The sequence below is a fragment of the Neopelma chrysocephalum genome, unplaced genomic scaffold (genome assembly GCF_003984885.1).
Source record: "Neopelma chrysocephalum unplaced genomic scaffold, ASM398488v2 Primary Assembly neopelma1_23, whole genome shotgun sequence".
Classification (NCBI taxonomy): domain Eukaryota; kingdom Metazoa; phylum Chordata; class Aves; order Passeriformes; family Pipridae; genus Neopelma; species Neopelma chrysocephalum.
In genome coordinates, this window is record NW_020897691.1 from 16,021,651 (window position 1) to 16,038,000 (window position 16,350).

Consider the following 16,350-nt stretch of genomic DNA (forward strand, 5'->3'; position numbering starts at 1 on the left):
TGTCCATATGGTCCTTAAATATCTCCAGTGAGGGAGACACCACAACCCTCTGGGCAATCTGTTCTAGTGCACAGTCACCTGCACAGTAAAGAATTTCTTCTTCATGTTCAGGTGGAACTTCCAGAGCATCAGTTTCTGCCTGTTGCCTCTTGCCCTAGTGCTTGGTTCCTAATCATCTTCACAGCCTTCCGTTGGGCTTACTTCAGCAGTTCAATGTCCCTCTTGTACTTAGGAGCCCAGAACTGGACACAGCACTCCAGAAGTGGCCTCACTAGGGCTGAGTAGAGGTGCAGGATCACCTCTTTTGACCTGCTGGCAATGCTCTTCCTGATGCACCCCAGAATACCATTGGCCTTCTTGGGCACAAGGGCACACTGCTGTCTCATGGACAGCTTGTTGTCCACCAGGACCCTCGAAGCTTATGTTCACAGTCTAAAAATAGTAAGGAGGGTTGGGGTTTTTTTCAGGGTGGTTTTGGGGTTTTTTGGCAGAGGGAAGAAGAAAGAGAAGCAGGGCAACCACTTACATAAGAGATATCAGGATGGCATAAGAACAAAAAGGGAAAAACAAACAAGTACCATTTTAATCACCCTCTACACCCAGCTGTGAACTGTCAGTATAGATCTAGTCTATTGCTTTTTGTCCTTTGGTAGAGGGGATTTGGGAGATGTTCTCCATAGAAAGTGGAAACATACTCAAAAAGAACATGTTCTCACTGTTTCCAGCACTTTGAAGCAGGTTTTAGTGCTGGAACTGAGAGGGTATCAAAACTCACATCCATGAATCTACGCTCTACATTTCTGGGGTAAAGCAAGGCATGTTTGCTTGTCACAGTCAAGGTTTTTTGGTTTATTTTCTTCTCGGGAGTGGGGTGTTTTGTGGGGTGGGGGTTGTTTGTTTGATTTTTTAGGTTTTTAGGGGTTGGGAAGATTATTTTTTTTTTAAATTAGTTTCAGGGGGGCTATTGGGTTTTTTTTGGCTTAGAGATTTTTTTAATATATTCATACTCTTTCCCATTATCAAAATCATTAATGAATACATTAAACAGGACAGAATACAGTATTAGCCCCTAGGGTATGCCACTAACCACTGGCCTCCAACTAGATTTTATGCCTGTGAACACCACACTCAGGTCCTGTCTGGTTAGCCAGTTTTCAGTCAAACTTAGTGTCTGCTTTATCCAGTTCATACTTCTTCAACTTGTGTGTGAGGATCTTAAGAAATTAAAAGCCTTTCTGAAGTCAAGGGAGACAATATCCACTGCTTTCCACTGATATACCAAGCCATTTGTTTTGTAGTTAAAAGGTTATCAGACTGGTCAGCTTTCCCTTGGTGAATCCCTGATGACTGTTCTTGATTACCTTCTTGCCCTTAGTGTGCCTGGAACTGGTTCTCAGGACTAGCTGCACACAAATGAGCCATTAATATGGATGATGTGAAATTGCATGTAGGATCCTGGTACTAGTCATACTGACAGAATTCAGCTCAGTAAGAGTTAGCCTAGCACAGTATTATGGGCAGTGTCCTTTCAACCTGTGTTGTCCTTAGAACATGGAGTTATCATGCCTGAAGTAAAACACTATGGATGAATGGGGCAAAATAGAATTTTGTCCTTTTTGATGCTTGTATTGGCCTAATGCTGTTAGGTCATTGATAAATAAATAAATAAAAATAAACTAAAAAGACATAACTTCGAGGCCTTTTGCGTATCTGGGTGATGTTGACAGTGCCAAGTTGGTAGATAGAAGTAGAAATTGACTTTATGGGACATGGTTAATGTGATTTTTATATTATACTGGAGACCTGCTGAGGTTCTCCAGCTTTCTTTTAAACTGCTGATAAGAAGTACTTAATGGGCTTAGAATGAGTGAGAGGAGGCTGCACAGGTGCTATTTGGCACCCTTTGCTCCAGGATATGCATTAAAACCCAACTGCTTTTCTAGCCAGTACAGCCATTTTGTGTGTGACCTGGATGAGTTATGATTGTTTTGAGCACACTGCTGTGACTCTTGCACAGGCAAGCATCTCAACAAAGATAGAACTTTTCCATCGTTTGCTATGTTTTATCAGATTATCTGTTAAGGATAATTAAAGTTTTCAATGAGTGCAGCTTGAAGCTTGTTTTGGGCAAGTTTGTGATGAGAAATCAGATATCTCTTCTTCCTGCTTGTGTCATTCTGACAGGTGTACTGGCCAGGGCAGAACTCACTGACCTTCTCCTCTTCAGGACCTTCCCTGACTTTTTCAAGTAGTAATGTAGTTAGAATAGGCATAACCTTCCATTAGAGTCACTTACTCAAGTAACTTTTTTTTTCTCCTGAATAGAATGCTGTCTCAGAATTTATAATAAAACTGTGTTTTGCCCTTGCAGTTCATAGGAGTCAGAAGCCCACATTTGTAATTTGTACAATGGCTAGTAACTGTAGAAAGACATCTACATTTGTGTTTTATCTTTGCAAAATTAAAGAATAATGCAAATGCACTGTTACAATGCTTGCATCTGTCATTTTACATTAAATACCTTCATAGTGATATCAGCTCATTGAGAACATCTAGATCCACAGCATGGACCTCAGTCTTGGTACAAGATCCTCTATCAGTAAAATAATATAAGTAAAAAGTCATCAATATCTATACAATAGCTAGAGGGGAATGAAGCATGCGTTGTCAGCACGTTTCACAAATATTTGATGCAAACAGAGGTTGATCTTCAGGAATCTTGAACTCAATCTGAAATCTGGGAGACTTCATTTATGTAAATAAGTTCCTCTACCCTTTCATTCCAAATTAGTCTTTTTTTTTTTTAAACCATCCCTACTGGACTAGTTGAAGTCTTTTTCCTATCTCCCTTCCATATCTTTTGTCCCTGGCTCCATCTTTTTATACTTAAGACTCCTCATTTGAGAAAGTCCTGTTCTCCTCTGCACCATCTGCTGCCTACGATCTCTCTGTCTATCTGTCGTAAGTCTTCTCTCCATAAATCCCATCCTCATCCCCTGTCAGTATATATTGTCTCATTTCCTTATGTGATTTTTCACTTTTTAGTATTTCTCCTTCCTGTGTTTTTAATCTCTGCTGACTCCAGATCTCTCTTCATAGTTCTCTTGGCAGGTCTGACAACATTTTCATCACATTCCTAATTTTTCTGCCCTCTTAAGTTCTGTTAACATTCAGTCTCTGTCTTCTGGTGTCCACCAAGCTTTGTTCCCATTTTGTTCTTCCCATCTTTCTGGAGTATTCCTTTATGTCTCCTCTGCCCTGAAATTGCACAGCATGTTTCTCTGTACAGTGTAAGGTTTGCAGAGAGTCACTGAGACACAGGAACAATCTTTTCGCTGCTCTTGCTTCAGAGGATAAGATCTGAACCGGATGTCACTGGTAGCACCTAAGAATGGCAGTTGTGAGTTAAACCTTTGTGAAACCTGAGCTGAACCTTGCAAAGGACCATTGCTAGAAATTGCTGTTGAGGATATGTGAATTTGAGGGGTTTCTCCTCCCCACCCCATCCCCCTCATAAGGTAAAATATAGGGGAATTTACACAAAGACAGCAAAAGGCATACTCTCAGAAACAAAGTCTCCATTATGTTTGAATCTGCTACTGTCCCTCCTTTAGATGTGAGGATATGGTTCATGTCCCTGCTAGTCAGCCTGGGAATGCTTGTCTTCTCAGGGGAAAGGTCACCAAAATTTTTCAACATGAGCAAAAAAGGACATTCTTTCTTTAAAAGCCCCAGGGGAATGCTTTTGCTGAAATCTCCTAGAACAACTCATCAGGAAGACGGTTTTCTGGTGTGGAAAGCTTCTTCCAAGTGAACGTGTCTGTTGAAATTATATACCCTTTGGGGGGGGTGGGCCTTGCAAGGGGAAATATTGGATGTTTGAGGTAGATACGTGTTGTGGCACCCATGATTAAGGGAAACCCTTGAGAGAGGAAGTCAGTATTGGAATTCTATTGTTCTTGGTTTCCTCTCTCCCAGTGCTGCAGTTAGAGGATGTCTACTTCTATGTTTTAGGCAATTAGTTAAAAAGAGTGTGCGCATTGTCACTTGTGATGTGTTAGTAGAAGCTTGTGCACTGGGTTGCTGGATAGCATAATTCTGAAAGTTAATTCTTTCTAGATTCAAAAGGTGGGAATCTTAATATAGCTAGGGCATCCCATAATGCTGCATACCTGAGGAAGATACCTTTAGGTTGCTGGCATAAGTTACTTGTGAAGATGTTACTCTGGGAGAGTGCCTCTGTTTCACAGCACAGAATTCCAGCACCCACCAATAGAAATGGTTTATTAGCAGAGCTGCTCTTTTTGAGCATTTTGTAGATTAGAGTGCTTCACAGAGTGCTTCAATGGAAAGTTTATTGAATGTTACTGAGAAAAACTTTGATATGTGAGGATGTACTGATCCGTCTTATATGAGCATCCTGAATTTTATGGCTCTGCTGTAACCATCAAACTGTAATCACGGCATTCTTATGAAGCATTTTCGTCGCTTCTATTTCACTCAGTATAGGATGCATTGATGCTCGGTCTCAGAACTAGTGTTTTTCTTCAGTGTATTAAAGCCAGAAGTTAGCGTACCATATGGTTTTAAAGCCATGGATGAAAATTTCAGCTTCATGTACAGGTACTGCAGTTTTGCAAGTTTAGTCTACATGACGAAGACTGATGACATAATTTATTTGTCTTAGATCTTGAGCACAAAAGACAGAACTCGGGTGATAGCTGAGTGATTTTTAGGCAGTTTACTTTTAGTTTTCTCCTAAACAGAGTGACAATTTAGAAACAGGCTTGCCTCTCTTGGGCCACCTGCAGAGCCTGTCCATATAGAGAGAAAAGACATTCAGTTTAGATTTAAAGCAGAATGATATTCAGAGTGAGATTCTTCCTTTGAAATTTATCTTGTGTTTAAAGTAGCTTAGCACATATGCTGTCCTTTATGACTAGGAATTGAACATTATGCTTTTATAAAATTTGGATGAGCAATTTAAATTACCTGCAAAACAAATATTGTAGCCATGACAGCGATAAGTTTAACTGTGATGAATATTTGTTACACTACTGAGCTGAATTTTCTCACTGCTCTTTTGTCATCTGTGAAGAGTGAGCTGTGTCAAATTCTGATCAACCTCCTTAGGGAAAGCTTGGCTTAAAAGCAAGGAAAGTTTTCTCCAATAATATTGAAATACAATAGCTGAAACTAAAGCACTCAGTACATATCCAAGAGGCCTTCTCAAAGCCTATGAAGTTTAAGCAGAGTTACAGCAGTATAAAATGGAGCACAAAAATGTTCCACTTTTAAAATCTGTAATGAATTTGTGAGCAGTTGTATTGGAGAACATCAGTGTTGTGTTTCGTTTCTGAAGTTGCTGTTTACAAATTAGGACTAAAATCCCCAGTGCAGACTGCTGAAAAGTGAGGTGACTAAGAACACCATAAGGTAAGTTACCAAACAGGTATAAACAGCTGTTCTGACTACCTTTAAAGAAATACATAAAGTAAATCAGATTTCTTTCTTCTGATGCAGTGGGATAGTTCAGTTTTCCCTGTGAACTTCTTGCTTCCTGTATGTGAGCCATATTAAATAGCCTAAAGCAACCTAAAGTAATGGAAGTATACACAAACTGTTGTTCATGTCTTAAACAGTTTTAGATGCGATTGTTTCTGCAACTCTAGCATCCTGAACGAAAGTGTTTTGCCAGATACATATGCTGTAAGCTTCTTATCGTATGTGCCCTTTAATGATACCTAACAAAAGCAGAAACAAAACCCAAACCTTGTTTTGCTGGGTAGGATGAGAATGATTCTGGGCTTTGGAAAAAAGAGGCTTTAAAGATGTGCAGTAGGAATATATTGTGTTGTGGACAACCAGAAGTAGCCTAATAAACAACTTACGTGTTGTAAACATCTGCTTATGTTGTGGGATGAACAGGGAGCTGTTTGTAAACTAACTTCATAGGAAGCACAAAAGCCAGGGTTAAATATACTGATGCATGTTTTTTTTCTTGTCTGCACCATCACTATTTCAGTCTTATTTCTGCTGACAGCATTCATACATTTCTTTCATTCAGCGTGTTCCCAAGTACTTGAAAGACACTGAATAAAATATCATTGCTGCCTTGTGTTTCCTCCACCTGTACTTTGCATCCAGTTCTTATCTTACAGCTGGATTGTAGAAACTTGTTGGGACAGAGGCTGTCAGGTGATTGCAGAGCTTCACTGTTTGGCTGAACTGCAAACGTTAAGACAGTACAAATGTATAGCCAGAGCTTTGTGTTTGTTTTAAGGTCAGCTCTGTATTTGGATAGTACGAAAGGGTGAGTTATACTGCAGTAAAAAATTATCTGCCTATAAATGTACAGCAAGCCTTTCTTAAACTGTGGGTGGGAGAGAAGTAATAGGGAGGGCTGCTGGTCTTTGAGAATGCCACAGAATTGCCAAAAAGCCTGGCTGCTGTTGCTCTTGTCCTCCCTTGTCTTGCAGCAGGGCGTGAGTCAATCCGCCATTCTGTTTACAACCTCCTACCCACTTTCTGATTGTGAATGAATATAGATAAAAGGATGAAAGTTAATCTTCCATTCCAGAATGCTTTTTTTTTGGGGGGGGGAGCAGGGAGGCAAAGGGAAGATGTAATTAAATATGGAGTGTGCCATTTAAGAGTGCTGGTGATTGGCAGGAGGCTTCAGGAATGAAACATCTTTTGACTGTACTGAGGCTGGAACGGGAGGTTGTATCCCTGATAAGTGGGATATATAGAACCGGGATTCAGAAAGTAACAAAAGAGAGGTCTGTTCACCTCCACCCTGTGGCTTGATGTTGCTTACTGGTAGCAGATACGGAACTCCACAGAACAGAGCAGCAGCAGCTGCTTCAAAAGCAACAAGTTTATAGAGCGTGGGCAGGAAAACTGCGAGGAATAGGTCTGAGAGCTAAGAGGCAGGGAGAGGAAGTGCAGCTTATGCTGCAAAATTTTCAGTAAACATTACAATGCTTTAATGAGATGTTTTGGTTTTTTGTTTGTTTGGTTGGTTTGGTTTGGTTTTTTGTTTGTTTTTGTTCCCTCCCCCCCCCCAGATGATTGGGATTTTCTGTAAAGAAATTTCAAAATTTGGAGATTATACCTTAAAGGCAAACAAGTTTCTGCATTTCCATCCAGGCCGTAGTTTCTGGAGTTTTATTTGCTAATTATAACCATTTCAGTTTTGATCCATGGAAATATTTGACCACTTTCAAATTAGTTATATTGTTTTTATTAAAGATTATGTGTCAGTGAACAGTATTCTAGTAATCCATGACCTTTAAACCTGAACATTTAACAAACCACATACCAGTCTCTCTTTTCTGCTTTTACTATTCCTGCAGATGAAGGTGTGGAGGTAGCTGCTATTTTTTGTGGTTTCAGGAGAAGACTGTTTTGCAAATAAGACACGTTTAAAAAGTTTTTACTTGCAAACCACCCACTACTATAAGTTTCCATTTCATTTCATATATTAATAATAAAAGCCATCCATAAGTCTCTGGGAATTATGTGGTTACTAAGGTTAAGATAAATATGTGTTTCGGATGTGTGCAGATTTTCTTCATTATGCTGGGTTTGCATTTTCATTCTTTGGAAAACAGACTCAGTTTCCCTTCTTGTATTTTAAAATAAACACTTCTCTCCTGGAATGTCTCATTTAACTTGTAAGCATATTGAGATATCCTTTAAAAAATGTTAACATTCATTTGCCTTACAAATTGAGGAAAGTTTATTTAACCAGGCAAAGATCTATAGCACAAGACTCAGGTTCTTTTCATGGGTGATTCATACATTCAAAGACCAAATATGCCTTAATAATTCTCAGTGTTTTGTTTGACTAGGGGTTCAATAAGCTTATAATCAGACCAACTAAGCTGTGTTGTGAGAATTAATTTATAGATGCCCCAATGAACTTTGAGAGGTTTTTTTTAATTTATAATTATTAAACACTTTAAACTGGTACTTTTTTGAAAAAACTTGAGGTTATTGAATGATGATGATGATGGGCACCAATTATGTGGATTTAGAACACTCTAGAGCACTTACTTCATCTGCGTAGCAATCTCGAACTATTTGACATCCTAATTACTGTTTAATGTTTTCATTCAGCTGGCCTCATTACTGTTGCTTATTTCTTCTGTGTTTCCTGTTAACTTCAGGAAGTCACTAGATGAGGGCCTCACATAACTCCTTAATGAAATGTCAGTAAACTACTGATAGCATTTGTTATCCCGTGATCTCCACCTGTGCTCTTAACTTGCTTCTTACCACACCTCTGAGCAGCAATTTTGAGTGCCAGCTTCTGGAAAAATTAATGTATGTGTGATTTAGCAGTGGATGCTGGCTGATACCTGAAGATAAATATGGGACATGATTTTAATCAGTGAGTTGCAACTTCAATAAGTTAGTTTGCTGAAATGTCTAAGTGGGGTTTCATGTGAGTTTCCATTCCCAGTGATTTACCCATATCATCTTTACAGATGACAGATTATTTAGGAGACTTCTCTATGTACAAGCCAGCTTGAGTGCTTTTATTGCACCTTTATCAAATTACAGTTTGATTTAATTGACAGCCTGCCTTCCAAGGTGTCTTTTTAAGATGGGAGATTTTAGCATGAAATTCCTGCAGTTGAACAAAGGAATATTATTGAACTTTGACTGTGTTTCATTAGAGCAAAAATTCTCTACAATAAAGAAAGCAAAAATCCATGAAAGCAGTCCGTCCATGCAGGCAGACAGTTCAATGCTGGTTTGACTGGTGCCAGATTTTGATCCTCCAGGGAGCTTTGTAGGCACAGCATTCCTGCTAAAATGGCTCACGGGACAGATGACAGAAGAAGAAAGCATGCACTGCGCAAAAAGAAAGGATGTAAAACCCTGGACAGGTGGAGTAGGCATTGTAGGACATGTGCCTCCTTCCAACCCAGCCCTAGAAGGGGGCTGTGAGTCGGTGCTGGAAGCTGATATGGGCATCTTCTGACAGTGGGACAGGGGCAAGAGGATGTGCAGAGCTTGTTTGAAAGGCTCAGGCTCTAAAGCAGTGAGGGGGAACCCACAGCTGCAGAAAGCTATTCTGCTGTCTCCCAGCTCTGCGTACTGGTGAGGCAGTTGTCCTTGCCCAGGATGGATTCGGTGCAACAGTGTTGAGGGACCTCTCACTGTTTTCCAGGGCAAATTCTTTAAGTTCATTTCCTGAGACTAGCTGGGCTCTTACAGCTTGAAGTCCTGTGACAAGATCTCCTGACTGTTATGTTTTTGACACTGATGTGCCCTAGAAATTTCCAACTTTGTAAATAGCCGTGCTTGTGCTTATGTCTACATGGACACAACTGTTCAAAGGCAGCCTAAACCAAAGAAAGCATGTGTTTTCAAGGTGCAAGACATAATGTTAGGACTCAGGAATTCCTCACTGCTAATTCTGGCTGACACATAACTCCTCCTCCTGTGGCTTTCCATGCATGTGGATGAAGCCAAAGGGACCTACTAGGGGTCACTGCTTCCAGGCCTTGGTAGCTATGAATGGGGCAGTGTTTTAACATCTATAATATAGGTGAGGAAGTCACACTGATTATCAAAAATCTATCACTCAAGAATAGCTACATGGAAAAAATATTTTTTTCCTCTCGTTCTCTAGGTAAAATTTAAATTAATACTGTTAACTTTAACTTATTTGCAGACCCCTAACTGTGGGGATGTGTAGAGAACTCCGTTATGATCACCTTGCTCTGCAATGTTAAACAGTGGAAAGAGAACTTAAATGTGCTTTTCTATTTTTAGTCTTTCTTCATACCATGTTCTCACGAGTGCTCTCACCATCAATCTTTGCCCTTTCTACATGCAGTCAGTCAGCAGAGTATCGCCTTACTGTATCACACTTTATTGCTGTTATCCGCAGGCTGCGTGTGAGCCAGCTGCACGTGTAGATTGGGCACTTCTGAGGAAGCTGGTTGTAAGCACAGGTGAGCATGGTATGGCTTCCTCCACCATCCGCCTGGGGGGAGGACTGATGCCAGTGAAGTGGCCTCCTGCCAGCTCAGAGACTCTGCTCTTCTGCACGGACAGCAGAGGGGAAAGAAATTGATCACAAACCCCATCTAGTGACACATTATGTAAAGCATATGGTTTATGTTGGCTGTTCCCATTTGGAGGCTGGCTGGCTATTGGTGCTGGGAGGTGTTCTCCACTTCTCTTCCCTTGGTGGCAGGGTCAGTGCTCTGCAAGCATGTAGGCAGGTACTTCAAAGTCCAGCTGCAAGGCCTGACTGACCCATTTCCCACAAGAGCAGAGCTTTGCTACTGCTTACAAGTGGCAGTCTTATGTACAAGGTATTTAGAGATGCAAAGCAAATGGAAAAGGGGAGTAGGAAGCGCACAGAGCTCAGGAGCTTTCTGCTTATGTTGCTGAAGTGAGCAGAGAAGGCTGTGTGTCCAAGTCTGCATTGTCCTGAGAAAGGCCCTGGCTTTGGCTGTCAGTCAGTGGCAGGACCGTGCCATGACGTAATGTGCATAGCCCTGGGTAGGTGCTGGTCTTTCAGACCTGTCCATGCTTTGGCCTATGTGTGAGGATTTTCCAGCTTCAGATGTCTTTAAAAGAACCCCACCAAATACCAATCCCCAACCCCCCCCCTCCATTTTCCAATAAAAGTAGAAAGTAGAAAGATATACTTGCAGAAATTTTCTTCTTTAAGTTGCTGGGTTTTCATATAGAGAATCTGTATGGTGAACAGTGCAAGCATTTTTTGAGGTTTGGTTTCCAGGCATCATTAATGTGCAACATCTTTGACAGAAATAAAGTATGGTTCTGATTTTTGTGATGCTCAAATTGTGCATCTACAGTTAAAAATACATGTATTAGTTAACTGTAAGAATTTACTTGCATTAGCCTACTGTATGACAATGTGTGTTGCTTGCAGCCTGGGTTAGTGGTTGTGGTACTCATGTGGGAACTGGAGATAATTGCTGCTAGGTAGCAAATTATCACCGTTACAGCAAAGGGCGTTTGTAAAGTTCCTCCCCTCTCTGTTCAGTCAGTACAGGTAGGACACTAAAGTAGAGCTGCCACTTCTGCTTCTCCTACAGAGGAATTTCAGAAGTGGATTTCTGCCTGCCACGTGGAAGTGTGCCAGGCTGTCTCTGCGTGACTGAAAATGACAAGGGCTTTGACTGGAAATGGGAGGTGGGAAATTGTTTCAAGAGCAATTGGGAAAGCATATTCACTCTCATAAGGAAAGGATGATTGCAGTCAAAATGAGGCTGCTATACACATGTGGCCAGTTTTAACTGATTACAGAGATGGAAGAGGAAAAATATGGAAAACAGAAGATGGGGAGAGGAAAAAAGTCAGAAATCTGTTAAGATTGGCTGCATGAAATGTTTTGCTACAGGTGCCTCCAGATAAACTACTGTTCAGATTACAGGAAACCTGAACTAAAATAGTGAGCTTGTCTCCTTCCATCACAGAAGGTGATGACAACAATGATAATTATGTGTTTTATGGAGAAATCTTGACAATAGGTTTTGATATAGGAAGAAGATGGATTTGATTGATGTTTCAGTCAGTCCTTGGACTCATATAGCCAAAGGAACCAGAGAAAGAAAGCAAAGTATGTTTAATTTACATATGCGCATTCACTTTGCAGGGTAGAGCTGTATTTTAAATAATTGGAAATAGCTGCAATGAGCTACTCTGACCGAACTTCAGCATTCTTGGCCACCTGTTGTGTGTATTGCATGCTATTTTTTGACCACCCACAAGGCATTTAGAGTATGTTGCTGTGCAGGTTGAATAAATTAATAAATAAAGTCAGTAATGAGAAAAAAATTAATAGAAAAAAGAATCAGACAAAAGGTGAATTGGTACATTTTATAGTTACCTATGTAATTAGCAGAATAAGCAGTGGGGAGCATGTTATAGTGGCTATTCTGTTGTATATCTGTTGCCCAACTTTCTCTTTTTTTATAAGTGTATAGCTAATTTGGGCAGCATGGCTCTAAATAGCATGCTACCAATGGGATCCACTTCTGGCCTGCAGCCTTTTCCTCCAGGTGGTGTGGAAGTAGTGCTTAGGTGGCCAAGGCTGATGAGCTGTTTCAGTGGTTCCTTTTCTGCACAGCCATCTGATTTTGGCCAAACACATCTTTGTTGGGTAGAGGGGAATTGGGCAAAAATATACCCATGCATATGGTATAGTATCTAGGAGTAAAACTGCTTTACTAATAGCACACATCTAGGGACTCTTAGAAAACTGAGGTTTGGGTGATGTTATGGCAGTGCCTGGCTTAGGTCCTGATTGTTTTAATATAACATATTCCTCCTCAGGCTGCAACACTATTAGAAGCCACTGAAGTTTTGATAAGTACCTGGTTTTAAATATTTTTTGGTCAGAGACTGAGGCTTCATGATGTAAGTCCTCAGCTCTTAAGCCAGTGTGTTGCTGAAATCAGAGACATACAGCAGCTTTGCTTTCTCCTGCAGCCTGTGTTTAGGCATTGAAAAGCAAAGTTTCCTGATGGGTAGAATCTTTTTTTCTTCTTCTTTTTTGGTATTGATATTTAATCAAATTTTCAGTGTCCTTGTGTGCCTGCCCCTTGGTAAACACGCAACAACACTGTTCTTTCAACAATTTTGCTTATCTTTGGTGGTATTCTTATATGAACAGTCCTGCCCTATAAAGGGATTACTAAGGACTTCTATAATATATATGTTTCTTGTAGAGCAGGATAAAAATTGATTCTTGTTTAATGAGGCAATGTGGCTTTTACCCATTTTTAGCATTATCATATTAATATTACCATTAACATTACCCATTTTAATGTGTAATTTTAACATTACCACATTAATACTGGCCTATAATATGGGCTGAACAACAATAGATAATGTTTTTAAAGCTGTTTGTTTGTTTTTAAAGGAAAGCTTGGTGGCTAGATGAAAAGGTCCCACAAATTTCCATTTGTTTTCTAAAGTTTGGTCATGGAAAATTAATTAGTATGTGAAAATATCATTCCTCATTTTGTCCTTTTCTTGACAATTTTCTGTCATTTCCAATTAATATATATATTATTTTTAGCCTCTGAGGTTAGTGTTTTCATTATTTTTTTCCTCTAGAGATCTTTCTTGTGTGATTATGAGGAGGAGATGGTGGTCAGGATATGCAGACATTCCTTCTGATGGATTTGGCATGATGAAAAGCAAATGGGGAGAATGTCAAACCCAGCAAGGAAGGCAGGACAGTCTGGCAAGACTCTTCTGGTCTTTGGAGAGTTTCAGGAAATAGGAGGGGAAAATTGTGCAATACCATTAAAGCAAACCTTGGTCCATAAATAAATCTAAGGAGACTGACATTTGTGAGTGGGTTTTTTTCTCATATAAAGTAAGCTAAATGTTTTTGCCATAACTGCAGAGAAGCAATAAAAGGCTAGGGAAGTCAAAGGTTATAAACAAAGCATACTGTGCCGACAGAGGATTCATAGATGATGACAAGAAACAAATAAAGTGAATAAGGCCGGTACTCTGTTCTGATAAATTTCATTGATTTCTGCACAGTGTCATTATGGTTGCAGCCTGCCCTGTTATATTGTAGCTCCAAACCTTTCATTATGGCTTCAGATGATAACAGCTGTTGAAACGCAGCAGGAGGTTGCGGTGACTACCATGGGGGTAATACCATTTGCTAAGAAAATAATTAGGAAAAACCCCACGTCTGGGTAGCTTTTATCTGCCTGCGGTGTTGTCCTTGCAGAGGAACATTGTATGCCAATACTGCATTTGTTTCCTGGATGAGTTCATGAAGCCTTCATGAGAGCAGAGGTGCTCTATAAAGCAGTATAATCAGACAGATCCGACTTGCTGAGTCAGTGCAAATGGTTTGCTGCTGTGCTCTGCTCGGACTTCATGGGACCGCTGTGTGAAGACTCTCCAGTGTCCCTCTTTTTCACATAAACATAGGTACCTGAAGCTTTTTGCTGCTGTGACTACCCTACTGTCAGTGCCACACTAGGCAGTTTGTGCCTAGATCAGGTATCTGCTTACACCAATAACACCAACTTAAACACGTCTGTAGCCATGTTTAAAAAAAAAAATGGAAAGCTAAAACAGGAACCCGTTCCCCAAATGCTGTGTGATTTCCTAACAGTATAAGGTGAGGTACAAAGTAGCTCCAAATCCCAAGAGTTTTGACCAAATCTCTCCTTACCCTAGGTAAGCACAAGTCCAACCATTATTTTCTTGTTTGTTTCTGATCTGATGCTGAATGAGGAAGGGGGCCTGAAACACAGTCTTAAGGAACTTTTAGCCAAAGAGAGCTCAGACTGTAGGGGTGTGGTATATAAGCTGATACTGGCATATGCTACGGGAGTGCAGGAAAGCTGCCAAAGCACCTGCAGGCTGCTGCTTGGCAGCAACATCAGAAAGGTACCTGGCTCCCTCTTTCTTGCTAATAATTGGTAAAAGACCAAGGAGAGTATGCATATGTGGAGAAAAAAAAGGGATAAGAGGACAAAAGGAACAAAAACCAGGTCATGTATCTAACACTACTTACAATACTGAAAAAACTGTGAACTGTTAGTTATTTTGAAGAAACCCAAGCTCTAGCTATGCAGAGATGAATGAATTGGAAAGGAACTCCTCTTTATTCATTAAATGTACTTTAAATGTACTGCATGGAGATACTTATTGTAAGATTTCCATTCCTCTGCAGCCCACCCTGTCGTATCAGCTCAGGGTGCTGCAGTGTTCCTGACTCTAAAATATTTTTGGAGGATGGCAATTCCACTGGAGCTTTTTTGTTCTTTGCGTTTATGTGATGATGATGTGTATTTGTGGGCAGAAAAGGTTATTTATTTAATACCATCATTGAAGTAGCACTGAATCTATCATCTACTTCTGCCTTTGACCTAGTATATTGCTTGCTGCAGTCCTGTCTGCCTCACCATACTGAACCTTTTACTCTTCTGCAGCTTTTGAGTATGAATAAAAAGCTAAGGACAAGTGCAGGGAGTCTCAGGGATGTGATTCCAATGACTTTCTGCAGAAATATATTTCAAGGACAGGTGTGGGCTGTGGGGCTGCTGTCAGCTAGGAGGGAAGGTAGAGTACAGGTCGGATGCCATCACAGAAGAAATGACATGGCTCTCCAGAAACCTGCCTGCTTGCCTGCCCACCGCCACTTGTTGCTCTTCTTAAAGACACTATGGTTGCCTTACTTGCTTTCCCTGGGCAAAAAATACTGCGTTAGGGGTGTGATAAGGGATACCTTTAACTGGAGGTGATGAAAGAGTGTGAATTATTGAGCACTGGAATAGGGAGAGGGGACAGGAAATTCTTCTGCTACCTGAACCTGAATCTTGGTTACACCTGTGACTCTGCTGTGACACTATTTCAGTTGAAAAGAAGGATATGGGCATGGAGACTCAAGTGCTGTAGTTCTTAACCTTCCTTATGAGGGCATCTAAGTTCCGAAAGTCAGGTCCATCCAAACCCTTTGTCTTCACAAAATTTACACAGAGAATAAATCTTGGCCAGTGTATGTGTTCTGTAATACCTTTTTCTTCACGACTCTGGAACACAGTTATATCTTAGAAGTTTTCACAGTCCCATTGATGTTTTGCAGGGTTCCTTTCTTGCAGCACCATGGAATGCTGTGTTTCTCTTGGGTAGTTGCCACACCACATTGTCTAGCCCTAGGCTAAGGGATTTTATTTATTTTTATTTCACATTGTTTCAACTGTTTTCACTTTTATTTTATTTCCATGCTCCAGCAGAATTTCTTCATGAATGTGGCAGCACATCAGGTTTCTTGGTTTATGAGTTGTAGTTAGTTAAATAGCCTGCTGGATTTGTTTGCCCTTATGTGAGAATTTTCATACTGTAGCAGCAACAGATTGAAAGGTGACATTGAACTCTTACCAAAGTGAGGGAAGAGATTGGAAAGTTGCCAGAACACTGCTGATCTGAGCTTTTTCTAGCTGTCATGTTCATGTTCAGTTAAAGTCCCCAGATGAGACACTATCACTCTTTTAAATGCAAAAAGAAATCTTTGCTAGAGTATATAGCAATGTAATTTGGAATGTAACTCTATGCATGGTAAATTGCATGGACATATATACATTGAGATCTGTCCTGTACACACTCTGCATTGTTTGGTAACTATGATTTTTAAAAAAAATATTTTTTTAGTGGTTGCTTTTCTGAGCCTCTGTTGCTTATATGCTTTCTGGTCTTCATTATATAGGTTTTCTGTTACTAAAACTGCATTCAGTTACATTCTTCATCTCTTATTTTTACATTTTTTTGTATTTAAGCCAGTCAAATAATCAACTAAACTGTCACTATGAATGA

At 40.2% G+C, this 16,350-nt stretch overlaps 1 protein-coding gene across 5 annotated transcripts in view; it reads left to right on the top strand.

Annotated features, from left to right (window-relative positions):
- The window catches only part of PLEKHG1 (pleckstrin homology and RhoGEF domain containing G1), a 128,850-nt gene that overhangs the window by 83,633 nt on the left and 28,867 nt on the right, over positions 1–16,350 (top strand). The window lies entirely within an intron of this gene.